Here is a 15,851-nt window from a genome sequence, read left to right on the forward strand (position 1 = left end):
TTCCTCCTTTCAACTCTGTGACCCCAAATCTGCATTGTCAGTAATTTTTTTTCTAGATACCAAGCTACTTATCCAGGTTCTAATTTCTCCAAACATTATATTTAAGACTAATTATTCAGCCAAGAATCACCATTTAGCAAAGTCTTAAAGAAAAAAAAGAATTTAGGTATGGGTAAACCAGAGGTTAGAAATTCTAGTTAATTGCAATACACTGGATTTTAGTCATATAATTTCATTTTACAGTAAATTACCTTAACCATTTTGTGGAAAAGGAGATATTGCTTATGAACCTCCTCTTCATGAGATAGAAGAGATTCCAGTCTTCAGTGCAGCCTTATTTCTCATGCCTGTATTGATCTGCTGGCTCAGTTGTTCTTAAGAGACTTCCTTTTGAAGGACCTGAGTTTGCATAGGCATGTGAAGAGTGGCTGATTGGTAATCACTGAGTGAAAGGGGCTGGGGGTTGCACATGAGCCTCTTCTACTGAATACCTGGCAGGGGGTTAATGATAAGCAGCAGAACAAGATGACACAACTGCAGAGAAATCAGTTTTCTACCTAGCCTTGCTTATAAGATGACAAGAGATCATTCTTGTCTTGTGCAAGTACCTTTTACAAACTATGTCCTCCTCTCAGGAAAGATATTATGAATGTTCCCTGCTGATCAACTGTTTCATTCCTTCTCTCCTATTAGTTGTTTTTCACTAGCATTTGCCTGGGAAAAAAACCCAAACTTTAAACAGCAGGTGGAAACAGTGAGTGTATTACATTAGTGCTGGACAATATACTGAATGTAGCTGTTGAGTGATATTTTAACAGCAGCGTTACTTTGAAGATAAGTTGTTGTATCTTTGTACTGTTCTACCTTTTCCAGATAATACTGCTGCTGTCCAAAATATAATAAGCTGCAGTAATTAAAGCTATAGGTCATCTAAGTATGATTTACAGATAAGGACAAAAAAATCTGGCAAGATGAACAATGTGCAATTAAAAAAACCCAAGGATGATACGTGGCAAAGTTCATTATGGCTTAGTCATTATCTGATCGATTAAGGCATACAGGTTAAATAAGTCACTTCAGAAACAGAAAGACAAAGGAATATAAAGTATTACTATATTTGTGCCTACCTAGACATAAAAAGGTGAGAAACAATGAAAATCCAAATCAAGTGAACGAATAGCTATCAAAAGCAAATGGTTCACTGCCATTGATCTCATCAGCATGACAAGTGTTTCTGAGGTTTGGTTTATCCTGAAAGCATGAAATCCTACACTTTCTTTTATTAAGTTGTAGAATTATTTGTACAATTACAAATCCCTGCTCTTTCAGTGGACAGTGAGAGAGCAAGAGCAAACAAGAAACAAAGAAGGAAAAAAAGTTGTGTGGGTTTTGGGATTTTTTTTTAAAAAAAAAAAAAAAAAGAAAAAAAGAGATCAATCTGAAAACATGAAACCTAAAGTGGAGAAGACGCTTGCCAAAGGCTAATCCTGCAGACCTTTAGGTGAGCGAGAAAGAGAGCTCAGCATCCTGAACTCCAGTTTAGTACTTCTTCCTCTCAGACACACCACATCAAAAGTTAGTAATTTAATGTCTTCAGCTATTAAAGGTGAGATGTTAAAGAATGGGACCTTTTCTTTTATTTATTAAAAAGCTACTTGTAAAGCGTATATATCCACGATCAAACAACAACAACTGGAGCTGAGAAATAGGAATACCATCATTTTAAGACAGCACGTGCCATTGCACGAGACACATTATCACTATTTGCAACAAGCAAACTACCAGGCTCTATTTGTAACTCTTGTACTTGGTTCTGCTTGACCCCCACAGCGATTTCCTCATCTATAAATTGCATAGTAAATGCAAAAGAACGTTGCTATAAAAATCAAGAAAATGCTCAGTTGAAAATAAGCATTTTTAACTTCTAAAGCCAAATATGTCCCAAGATTCTCCTTTTGCCATTTCCATAAACAAGCAAAAGAAGCTGCTTTTGTTTTATATGGAAAATCTCTGGATGTTGCTTTCAATAGAAGAGTCTAGGCAGTGCAATCACATAACAGCTGCATCTGCTGACAACAACGGCTGTATCAAGGGCTGAATAAAAAAATCTTTTCTCATTTCAATACGCTATAGTTTTCAAAAACTTTTTTCCTCAACTGATTGGAAAATCATTCCCACTCCCTTGCACAAATCATTACAAGTTAAATGTATTTAGTAATAGCTTGTTGGACACAGCTGAAAGAAAAATCACATATGAGGCTGAACAAACTATCATTTTATGAGAAGATATGGCTTTCACTTGATGAGCTATATGCAAAGTAGTCATACGGGAATCCTCAGTGTACTGTTTTGGGATTAATGCTACTTCTCTGGAATTTTAAAAATGACATTACATCTGTTTGATATTTTTTACAGTCAGTCTCCCTCAGCTGAGTATGATTCACAGCTGAATATGCCAGCAGTTATTAGCCAATTACATATAGTTCAAGCTTTCCTGTATATTCTTCCTTGTGTTATTTGTTCTTGCTGCACTTCTAATGTGACCTGCAGACCACACTAATACTTAGCTCCTAAATCATAGCCTAATTTTTCAGAAATGCTGAGCTTTACAACTCCAGGGAAAATCTTCAACTACTTAATATTTGATTGTCAGCCTCTTACATTACCATGCAGTTACTGCAGATGTACTTTCAATAGAGCAATACGTAAAGGCTCTGATTTAAAATATCCTTTAAATACATGCCGCTAAGCAGGTGGAGGATTCTCCACAGTCTTCAGCTGAGATATAAGCTTATGATTAAAAACTCTGCTAAAGAATACAACCAGGCATATATTATCGTTATTACTATTATTGTTATAGACCTCTGTAAATAAGAACTACATAGTTACTCCAGAGAGCTTTGTATTAGGAGAACAGAAACACCAACGTTTTCTCTATTATACTGTATTCCTTCAGTTATCACAAAGTATTTGTTTATCAATACAAAGCATGATAAATATTTTACCGTTATGGTTTATTTTACAGTACTCACATTTTTCAAAGTATTTCTATAAAGTAGTAAAATCTATTTCCCAGGCAATAAAAAAGGGTGTTACAGCAGTACGCTGGTTGGGTGGTAGATGAAATCTTATTTTAGTAATATATATGTAAACACAAAATGAATAAACCTGAACTAGAGTACGAAATCTAATTGAAGGCATTTATAAGAAAAAGTGTGTTTACACAATCCTTTAAATATTAATTAAAATTTCTGATGTTGATTTTGGTAACATACATTCTGCAATTACCTACTTTAGAGTAAAACTGGAAGGCTTCTTCTATGAAATGTTTTGGCTAACTCTAAAATTTCTCTTTAGCATTATGACTGAGTGGTAGCATTTCCTGGAGTAATACCTGCCAGAAAACTGTGAAATTGGGTATTAATATGCAAAGTTTAGAACACCAAACACAGCCTCTAAACAATTAACAGTGATAGGAAGATTTTTAAGTCCCAAAGCTGAAGGGTGACAAATTATCATGCAGAGTAGTTACGTTGGGATATGAACTTTTAAAGTAAAAATCATTTTTTTGCCTCTTTTATTAGTGTTGCTAAAAAGGGGGGGGGGAGTGGTTGTAAATATGTTCTTAAAAACATCTTCATTTGACTAGTTAGCAGTATTGAAGAATGGTTGGCAGGTCACTAAAAAGTGATTTCTGTTTTCATGTTTGGAATTATACAATAAAACTTGATTCAACGGCCGCAACATTTTTTTTTGTTTGTTTGGTTAGTTTTTTTGTCTTCCCCCTCTTTTGGCATGAATAGTTCAGCCAGCAATACTATTGCAGCTGGTCAAGTAGTACACATCTTATTTGTGAGAGATGTGTAATGGATACATCAAGAATATCGTTACTTAAAAAAGGACAAAGAACAGAGATGAAAAATCAGTTCAGTTTATCCTAACTTTCCATTTGAAGCTGTAAGGACCTGAGTCTGTCAGTTTACCAGTTTCCAGTTTAAACTGGAAACTTTCTTCCTTCTATTCTCTATTTCTAGTTTCCTATTAACGCTACCAATTTTCTAGTTAATGTTACTACAGTGTTACAGCAATAATTTATAAATCACTGATGATTTTTAATAGATGGTAATTTATTGGATCAGCTATTTCTGTGCCTGGTTGACAAAAAATATGACTATTGCAGATCCTAATAGAAAGGTTTGTTTCAATATACAACAGTTTACACATTTAACTTCATATACATATATAAATCCAGGTTTTGGTGTCTTTTCTGTCAGCTAAGGTGATGATCATTTTACCTGTATGACATAACTCTCAGCACTGGTCCTTACCCCAGTCTTCTGGATCTTGCAGGTATATAACACTAGTTTTCCTATCCCTGGAGTCCCACATTCTAACCCAAGAGCTGGTCACATCCTAAATGAAACCAGGAACTTCTAACTGATCTAAAACCAAGGCACTTACCCTTTTTCTTAACTGCATAAGACTTGTATGACTTAGGAATAAGCTTTCAACTTCCACCCTAACAATATAAAATCCTTCACCCCCAGGCAAGCCCAGAAAACCAGAGTTACCCGGAATTTACCATAACCCTTCACTGCTAACAATATTCTCCCTCACTGAAAAATAATAAGCCTTTCTGAGCTATGAGATTACCTGAGATGTACTCTAAATCTAATCCTAGCCTACTCTGAAACTACTGATAAACTCTTCTTCCCTGCTGGCATTTCAGCCCAGCAAGACTTCCAGATTCTCAAGCAAAAATTTGGAATTTTCATAATCAAAATATATTCAGCATCTGCAACATCTTACGGCCCCGACACTAGCCCAACACCTAAATCATCTCAAGGCACCCTCAAAAGAAGAGGTTAACAGCATCAGCTCCTCCCTCCAACTCTAAAACTTTCTGGTCAGGCCCTGCAGTCCTTGACCATAACATTAGATACATACCTGAGGCTTACACCAGACTTGAACTAAGCTCCAAACCCTAACCCTAGGTTCGCACCGAGGCAACGCATTCCAGCCACAACGCATTATTTCAGGCTTGTGGACTTTGCAGGATGGAGTGACAAATCTTTTATCCTGTAATTTGAAGCCCTAACACCAGAGACTCCTTCTGGTCACCAGAACTCTTCAAGAGCCACTAAAGACATCAGCACCAGTTTTGATCTTAGCCCCGAGAGGTCTCTCACCATTATCCTAGTCCTTTACCTTTCCCACCCCGAACCTTAATGTCACTGCAAATGTAAAACAAGCCTTTCCCCCACATCACTGGGTGACAAAGGTCTATTCGTCCCTAACATAACCAGCTGTAAGCCCAGTTGGCGCACACTACAAGCATTAACCCTAAAATGAATCTGAAGAATCCTCAGTTTTATTGAACTTTAGGGATCTTTACCCAACCATGAACCATAAGCTTTCCATCAGTATCATCATTGGTCTTCATGGTCCTAAGATGTAGGCCAGAACAAGGACTACCTGATCTTCCCTTTCAAAGGGTTCCACAAGATATTCTTAGGACTAGGCTTTGATCTAGGGCTCAGGAAAGAAACAACAGAAGATTGTGATTTATTACTTGATCTTGCAATGCTGCAGGACTAACACGGACTGTGTGGCAGCAGTAAAAAATACATTATTGTTATTTCTCAGAAGGCTGAGCAATGCTTATGGCTAGAGTTTGAAATAGGTTTAAATTCACTATGGAGGACAAACATTTATTGCTATATCTCAAAAGGCAGTCAGAACTAGAATGAATGCTGGTGTGAGGTGGGCCATCCAGTTTACGCTTAGCTTCAAGCAGACATATATCCACTAGACTCTGGTTACATCTAGAATTAAAGGTGATTTGGGAAACAGAGGTTGAGGATCTCAATTTACTGCATGCTTCTATACTTGTAACTCTTCTGAAATCCAGGAATAAACTTAGCTGCTTGAACACTGTTTTCTCAAATACCAGTCCCTATTTTATCGTTAACTCTAAACGTACCCTAAAAATAAATTTTGTGTTTCTTACCCTCTCCATAAGCCTTTCATTCCCACCTAAACCATCTTCTTCACATTAAATCCTACAAGATCCAGAAACAAATGTATCTATTGTCACTCTATAGTCTCCAACCCTAATCTTTAACACATCCCTAACCTTAATCTTAACATCATAGCAAAGAGATTTTGCACATCCTGGAGCTAAGCACAATCCAATTATCCTACCATATACCAATTCTCATAACCTTGAGGACTTTGTGTGATTCCAAAAAAAAAAAAAAAATCAAGCTCTTCTGCCAGTTCCCCATATTGCTATTTTCATAGGGTTTAGAATTAATTTTTCTTTAGTAGTGTTTGCGCATGTGTGCATAAATCTTGATAGGTCTAGCTAAAAAACCCCTATCATTTCTGTAACAGACATAAGTGTATATAAAGCTAGAATGGTTCAACTTTTAACAAAATTATGGCATGTGTTTTCTAATGGCATATTTAAAGTAATTAATAGTGTAGAGCATTAATTTGCTAGCTTGAAGTGTTTGTATCTGAGCTAATGAGGATATTTGAACTTCAAATGTTCAAATAAGACATTTGTGGAGTCACTCAGTGTTAAAGTTAGAGTTTTTAAGATGCTTCCAAAATGAAATTCTTATAGTGATGCATATGGCTTTATGCTGCTATTAATATCCACGTAATGTGAATGTAGTGCTAACCAGCAGAATAAGGTTTCCTAAGTATGTATTATCAGATAAGTGAGCATGTAATTGGAAGATATTAAGGGAGGAAAATACACATTCAAGAGAGCTAGTTTGAAAGGTCTTTTCTGAAAATGAAATCCCTTTTAATCTTATTCGTCAAAAGCCAAAGGATTGGTGAGCATATGAAACTGGTTTGTTTGAATATTTGTTTGATTCAGCTCACAGAGCATGAAGTTATATCTAGGTTGTTTTACTGTGAAAACATTCAACATTATAACATATTTAATTTTTTCATGTGCCTCTTCCAGGTTTCAACCTGGTAATGAAATATTTAACTAATTTTTTGGCATTGCAGTCAATAGATAGCAGATATTTAGTCAAGAGGCATTTATGTTTTCCTTTGCTTTATTTTTAACACAATGATACAAAAGACATTTCAAATGCCCACATGCTCTCTGTAACTCTGTTCTCTTTAAATTCATTACACAGAACAAGGATCCACTAGTAGTTCAGTTCTGCAAAACAGTATACTCAAAACAACCGCTAGCTGACTTACACTTTATCGTGTGCTCTTGCCATTTGGCTAGCTAGTCAAGAATATTGCTGCTACCCAATCTTCAAACAGCTACTCCTATTTAGGTAGGAATGCGAACAATTCAGGCAGGAATAAGGATATTCATCATTAATTATTTTTTACTGTCTTAAATTCCAGTTTTCCCATGCAGAAAATACACAGGACAGCAATTTATAGACTCAGGAGAGACATGAAGAAGGCAAGCTGACAATGAAGGCGGCAGAAAGGGCTGCTCCAGCTTTCAGCAAAGGAATCAAATTCTCCACCAGCAGTACGTAGCATAGCAGAAGGAATTCAGGATGGTTGGAGTCAGCCTTATGGGTTTTTTTGTGCATGGTTTGATTTGCTTATTCCCTTGTCTTTGTGTAGTGTATTTGGTGGGGCAGGGGGAAGACAGACATGACAAAGGGAATATAAACTTGCTGATTTTCTTTTTTCCTTCCAGGTTTCAACTTGATCAGCTAGCATATACTTTATTACAGCCTACCTCATCAATACCACATACTTCCTTCACCCTTTATTCATTTGAAGATGCTAACATTTTTATAAAAAAATAAAAAATATCGTTAGTCAAGGCAAGCCCAAATATCTAAAATTATACACACTGAAGAAAGTGTAAATTACTTAAACTTACATATTAGCATGTCTTCTTATGAACTGGGGCGAGAGGGCAGTGTAAGAACTTACAATTATTCTTTATTGCTACTGTCAGTCTGTTGGAGAAGGAATGAATCCACACAATAGAACTAGCACAACAAATCATGTACTGTAGGACATCAGTCAGCTGTGTTAGTTCAAATCAGTCAGCAAGGCTGTTTAAATTAAACTACCGGCTTTCCTCTAAAACTGATGCAGACAGTTCATAAAATGCTCCAAAATCCCAGTAGTAATTAGGTGGGGAAAGTCTCAGACTGCAGTAGCCAGTTCCTCAGTGAACTTCTGACCACAACCTCAGTGTTCCTCACCCTTGACTTGCAGTACCTATCCATTGTGTCCTGTCTCACATTCATACAAGCTCATCCTACTCCTCACTGCAGATGCTACTCAATCCATACAATAACGGATTCCAGCACGACAGCACAAATATGCAATTATTATTAACTGCTACTCATAGACAGAGTTATCACAAATTCATGCAATAGTACATAACTTGCATTCAGATTCATCAAAGTACCTTCACAGATGGTAATTACATTGAATGCATTTCTGAAACCAATTACATGAAAAAAATGAAATATGGAATTAAAATATTACAAAATCACCAACTGAAGATCTAGCATATACCAGACTATGGTCACCAAACAGTCAAGTCAACGAAAGCTTTGGCCCAATAGTTTCTAATAGCATTTTGACTTTTTAAAAAGATGATCTTGGTTCAAGTTGTTTGAAGTGACACAAAAAAATACCTTATTCCTTTAATGTCAAGTGTTCAAGGCCAGGTTGGATGGGGCTTTGAGCAACCTGGGCTAGTGGAGGGTGTCCCTGCCCATGGCAGGAGGTTGGAACTAGATGGGCTTTAAGGTCCCTTCCAACCCAAACCAGTTTGTGATTCTGTAATACGATTCTATGATTTTGCTCAGCTCTTTTAGAGGTGAGTTACTCAAAAATACCTTTGGATTTCAGATCAAATTCCACTTTGATTTACTTTAACATATGTTTTAACAACACAGTGCAAAGCTGGGTAGGCAGCCAAGCTAACCCTACATACAGGGCTATAGTAAATGGACACCACAACTGCGACAGCACAGCATTTCTCAGCAGAGTGAATCAGGTTAAGCAGAGCACTGCTCCTGTACTCCTAATCTGTCTGGGATACCTCAGAATCACACTACACTGTGGTGTGAAGAAGATCCTCTAGGTACTTACATGACTTTCAGAAAGATTTAGATACTGATGATTAGGGGCCTAGATGATTTTTGAAAATATAACTCAAAATTTGTTAAAGCACTGAAGTATGTCAAGTGTTTTAAAACCAACAATTTCTTGGGGGGGGGGGGGAGCAGACTCCCAGCAAGTCATTAGATGCACACAAAGAAATAGCTTTTCCCTATTCTGCAAACCCCTTTCAGACTTCTTCTGCCATTCTTGGAGTACCTGTTTATTATTTTCATGCAGTATATTACTTCTCATTAACCAATGGTAGTATTTTGAAACCTCACAAACCTAATTAAAAAGCGATTCACGGTTCTTTTGCATCTCACCTTTGGTAAACTTTGCATTCATTACTCCCTCAAACTTGGAATAATCAGCAGATTTGCTGCTTCACGTTTAAATTCCACTGCCTGAGCCATTTATATAGGTTAGAAATGGGGCTAACAAGTAACCCCTAAGAGAACACAGTTAATTCTCTCTGCACTTAAACATACCAAATGAGTCCATTCTCAAGTACACTGTTCCTACTACTTTAAAATCCAGTTCTTTAGTCTTCGTGCTCTGGCTTTAAAAAGCTGTGTGTGGAAACCTGCCATGTGGAACACAGCTTCATATAAACCCTAATGGTGTATGTGTCACACTGGCTATTCTAATCAAAGGTCAAACTCTACTTCCCTTACTTGCACATAGTTGTACAAGACAACAAGGAGTAGTGTGAAGTAAACCTGTTTTTCTCTGCAGCTTTGAAAAACAATGAAACGGCTTCTGTTATACAATGAAAGCCAAAAGAGGACTGGAGCAAGTGCATATATAACACATTTTGTGACGAAAACCCTCTACAAATGAGATGCAGGACACAGAGCAACTCAACAGCATATCAGAATTAAAAGGAACATTCTAGGATGATATAATTAGTGCTACAAAATATCACTGTGCAGGAGAGAAGGAAGCAAGTGCGGAGACTTTTCAATGAGCAACTGTTTCAGAATGAGGCACCAAAACCTGTTCAAACAAGAGGTTTTCATTGTATCATAAATTTTTTTCATTTTTTGAAATTCTCTTACATCTTAAAGAGACATTTTAGAATGAGTTGTAGGAAGGACAGTAAGAAAGCAACGTCTGTGTAGATATATGCTTTAAATGTCACAAGGGGTAGACTCAATAGTATAAAGCAGTCACAGGGGGCAATAGCAAGAGATCAAATAAACCACTTCTCTACTGCATTATATGTCCATATTCACTGTGGAATGTTTCTGACTCACCTTTATTCAAGCTCTCAACTTGGTAATTCAGGGACTTGCCCCTCCGTTGCTTCTAAAAAAAGTGCAGAGCACCATGAACTCAGTTCCTAATACGGCAAGCTTTGGAGAGTATCCAGCACAGAGGACTGCAAGTTGCTTCTTGCCTGAATAAGCTACTGTGAGATATCAAGCTTAAAGTGACTGCAAAGCTTCCATAGGGGTAGCACGGAGACACGTGCACAGCATCATCCTCATACTGGAGGATTGACTAAGATTGAATGAGTAGGAAAGAGAAAAAGGTGATGATGGCACCCTAGTGCAACCACAGATAGAGTTACTCCACGCAGCACTAACTGCTCTTGGTTTATGAAGGACTGGAGTGGTTTAAGCCCCCATCACATTCAAGGTAATGAGGGTCAGGTAGCCTTTGCTGATTCTCTGTTCTCCAGAGTCTAGTGGCATTAATAATACACTTCTACCTCAGAACTTGGATGTGATGAGCCTGCAGTGTTTCTCTGAAGCTAGTCTTAAAAAAAAATAATAAAAATGCTTGCTATTACAATAACAGCATATCCTGCAAAGTTGCCTCCAGGCAAGTCCTGAGGACCACTAGGAAGTTTGTAGCAGAATACAATAATCATATTCTTAAGTGATTTTGAATGTTGACACTTAATACATGATTTAAACCACAGAATGCGTTATTTCAAATGATAACCATTATTAGTGTATTTTAAATGAGATGTTTAAAATGGAAGTAATAACAGTATTCACAGATAATCTTCTGAACCAATAAAGTTTCAGTTCCAGCAAACACAGAACTGCGATGTTTGCAGGCACATTGGTAGACTGTGAAATTTAGCTAAAGGAACAGCTAAATGCCATATGATACTACTTTTCAATGCCATCCATACGTTTCTCAGTCTGTGTAAACTTGTTTGGTTTCTTTTAATATTCTTACAACTCTTCAACTAGCTGTTAACTATTAATGGTTCCCATTGTTTTTTCAAGTCCGCAGTTCACAAGAGAACAGCTGTATTTACCTTCTTTTGATCTTTTTAATCTGCATTGATTACAGAGTAAGTGCCCAACATTTCACTCCTGTTTCTTTCTTCACAATTAATAACAATCTCCCAGCTTTAAAAACATAACTGCATAATTACTTCAGTATCCTAATAATGTCAGTACGTAGCTGCCATTTTAAATCGTGTTCTTGGACCTCCTTCTGCCATAAAAAAACTTGCATGGTACAGTTATTCCTCTAATGTAAAAATTGCTTTATAGGGGATGATACTATGAAGTCAGTTCCAACACTACGACGTACAAAAACATCCTCAGGGCACAAGTGACTGACAAAGAGGATCAGGTGGCATGAAAGGACAACATGCCTTTTGTAGTGTAGTTTTCTACGTGGGCATCGAGGCTTAGATCTCCTGAGGAACACGAGTGCCATGCTGTAGTGATTCTCAGACACAGCAGATGCACACAGATGTACAAATTTCTCATAACAAAATATATGTCAAAGACAAAGCATTCAAATAATCAGGCAGTTTCAGTTCACTGCAGATTTTACCAAGCAAAGGACCAAAAGTCAGCTACGCTATCATCAGTACAACTCCCACTAGGATCTGCAAAGAAAAAAGGATGCCAACATCTGCGTTGTACCATGGAACAGCCACGCTCTGTGTGTATTCATGGTTATTGACCTTCCTGTTGATGTATACGGGGGAAAAAACTAGAAAGATTAATTGAATCCTTTTCTGAAATGTAATCATATTCATAATCAGGTATTTACATGAAAATTATTGTATATATCAATTGGGCTTGACAGGAAATAGAAATGGGTACAGTTTAGGCTCAAATTTTATAAATAGGTGAAGTAAAACTGATGTAGTACCAGTGAGAAGTTTGAGACAGATAACATAAGAACCTGAGAGTACTCTTTGGTATCTAACAAACTAAATTAATATTTTTGTTGTGACTGACAAGGCACACCCACACACAAATTTCCAGGCAGAGCTGGGACAATGACATGGGAACATGGTAACAGCTATAGCCAAACATCCTCTCCTCCTCCTCCTGTGTTCCTGTAGAAGGGCTGGCCAGCCTTAATCCTTGGGCTCTGCAAGGACATAGTCACATTCAAAGGCTTTGGACAAGATATGGACTCAACCTTTGTTCTTATCAAACACTATAGACAAATAATTGGTGATAAAGCCTGTGTTATGTCCAGAGTGTAAAAACAAAAACTACCTTCTCTCTAAATGCATCTTACATATGGGAAAATTGGAATTGAGTCCTACTTTCAAAAGTAAAACAGGCAAGCATAATTGTACAAATGCTTAAGTAAGGTGTTGTGAAATAAGCACACATCCATGTAACACCTTTTTTTAGCATCTCAGGTAATTTTGCTAGTGTGGAACTCCTCAGCCCTATTTCTAATTTTAAGGAGTTCTCAAAGTTCAAGACAGCTCAGAAAAATTCCAATTTCAAAAGTAAAATGTGTCTTAAAAGCAAAAATACCAGATGAAGCTATAATTACTGTATATGCTGACTGTAGCAGCAATGAAGTCTGCATTTTATTGCTTTGACTCTGATCAAGTACATGCAATCAATGCGAATTATTACAAAAAAGTTAGGAGATAATTTTGAAAATATGTCAAAAATGCAAAATTATGAAAGTTAGATGAAGTTGAGATGGCTGTATTGATTTTGAAAAGGTCTGTAAATTACATAGAAATATCACCCTGTTTCAAAGTAGATCTCAAATCTTTTAAAGCAAGTTCTAATATTATACACAGTTCCCAGTGCTGCATTTCTAGCTGTGAGCAGATTTATTCTTAACTCCTAACCTGCCTGTATGGTTGCTTGTTTTTGAAAGTGGGCCCTGCGCTGCTAATGCCAGTCAACTTACTTTATGGCCACGCTCTTTTGGAAGCCTTCTAGACTAGTTTATTAAGAAATATAAACACAGCCTCAGAAGCTAGTTATCACCCAATATTGTTATTTTATTTCTAATGCATACTGGCATTGGAAAGAAGGTATTCCCCTAAACCTAGATTATGACTACCACAGCAATATCCACCCAGTCTGTGACCTAACCAGTGTGTTATTGTATTTTGTTTTGCAAAGGTTCATGCCAACGTTTTATCTTAGTTTGTCTACATGAACAAATTCTCTGTATCAGGCTTAAGTCTTATGCAAATCTAATTAAAACCTCCAGTTTCATTGAGATTCACACACAAGTAAGCTTCAGTAAGTCTTGCAACAGATCAAATCTACACTTTGAATTTTCAGTGAAATCCAAAGAGAACCAAATACTGTGTCTAGCTTTCAAAGGAAGCGTTTAATAAACTTTAGTTGCTATGCTTCTGCCTATGTTAAAGATGTATGATAGCCACAGGAATTTTGAATCAGTAATCAGAAACAGAATAAAACAGAGAATCTCTAAGAGAAACACAAGTATATCCATGTATAGATGTAATCTTAACTAGTTTCTTTTGTCTATTATTGTAAAATAATCCATGGGTATTGACCTAGGATGAAGAAGGTAATTTTCTGTGCATTTGACAATAGATATTTTCTATATTTATGGTAATCTAAACACAATAACACATTACAATTAATGGAGTGAAATAGGATGAATGACACTGAGGCTGACTGGTATTTGCAGGGAGTGAAATATTTTAGTTACCGTATGACTGTGGTTGGCAATTTAGATAACACTGAGCCTCCTGGCTTCTGCAAGCAAATTTTCTCAGAGCAAGAGAGTTCCAGCCTTCTTCCCCCTCACAACTTTATGTTATACTAGAAGAGGAACAACATTGTAAAGAATAGTTGTAATTTTCCATTTCACCTTCAACAACTATCTCTGTCTTCCAAGAATTTTCCTAACCTTTAGGAGTTGTCAGATCATCAATTTCAGCCTATTTTCAGTACCTGTAAATTGCATGACTGAGAATCAAGAATCAAGGTCCAGAAGATCAGTAGTATAATACTTAACTATTTGATGATTACATTTTGGCTCAGAGAATAAATTTGATCTGGTAGAAACAGTTAAAATACATTGAAGCTATATAGATAAACATAATTTTGCAAAAAGGTAAATATATGGCTAACATATTATTTGAAATTTGAATGTTTGAATATTAAATGCCTGCCTTTTTTCAGTAAACAATCAGATTAGAGTGCAATTATTATTAAAGGGATTTTAATCATGATTATTAAAATTATTACAGGTAATTAGAAAAGACATTAAATGTAAAGATGAAGTCATCTTCAAAAGAATAATATTTTTCCAATGTGTTTAAACTATGCCTTTATTTCTATTAACGAGGTGCATAATAATGACTCTGGCCATTTGAAAAGCTAAAAGTCTGTAATTGAACAATTATTAGTGTCACACTGCCTAAGGGCACTATTTGTCAAGAGATTTATATGATGGGCAATTATATCCACTCAGCCTTGAAGGATAGATAATATTATCTTCTGACAGAAACAAATTACCCTTTATGTTTAATTTAAAAAAAATTTAGAATTTTAGCTTCTCTATTTTATTATTTAGACCTTCCATACTAGAGTCTTGGAGAATAACTTTTTTTCCACTATAAAGCATTATGAAATTCACTAGGGTACAGTATGGAAAAATTGCCAGTGTCAATTCCTGACATTAATTATCCCACCAAAGGAAAAAAAATAATAATAGGGAATATCTTTAATTCATGTCTTTTTCCTATTATGTTTTGTTTAACTTTCATAATGTATACAATTGCATACGTAATCCCTACTGAAATACAGAAGTAGCCTAATGAACACATAAACGTTCTTCAAATCTTTGCACATATTTAATTACAAACTCATTTATTCTTTATTACTTAAATGAGTCTTTAACAGCATGGCATGCTAAAAAAAACAGGGCCAAATCTTAAAGGAGGCTAAAAAGTGCTTTAAAAATATAAATGTAATGACTTCTAAATGCAGAAGATTTTTCTTTTGGTTTTTTTGTTGTTGATTTTTCAGCTGAGACTAACTAAACTCAAGGAACCTGATTAGACCATGACTTGAAGGAGAAACACTTAAGTAAAGGAGCTTCAAACCCTCTGGCAGGACACTGATCCAGAGCCGGAAGGATACTATAAAGTAACAAAGGCAGATAGGTATATTTTTTTCCTCTGTCTACCTAAAGTGAAGAGTGATTAGTTCTGGAACCATTCATTAAGCCTTCACATTGCGTGCTTTAACTACTGCCTGTCCCTGGAGAGGTGAACTGCAAACTGGCAATCTTGCAATAGATTTTTAGATCAGAAAGGTCTATATGTCTCCTTAAAACATTTCCAACACAGATAATCAACTTAGAACTTACTTGGAAGACCAAAACCCACCAATACAGTCTGTCACAATGAGAGCAGAGAGATCTACAGCATTACAAACATCATGTGTTTTACTGGGGAGAAAACCAAAATCGCAATATAAACAGCCCAGCCATCCTTTTGT

Source organism: Balearica regulorum, chromosome 11 (genome assembly GCF_011004875.1).
Source record: "Balearica regulorum gibbericeps isolate bBalReg1 chromosome 11, bBalReg1.pri, whole genome shotgun sequence".
Classification (NCBI taxonomy): domain Eukaryota; kingdom Metazoa; phylum Chordata; class Aves; order Gruiformes; family Gruidae; genus Balearica; species Balearica regulorum.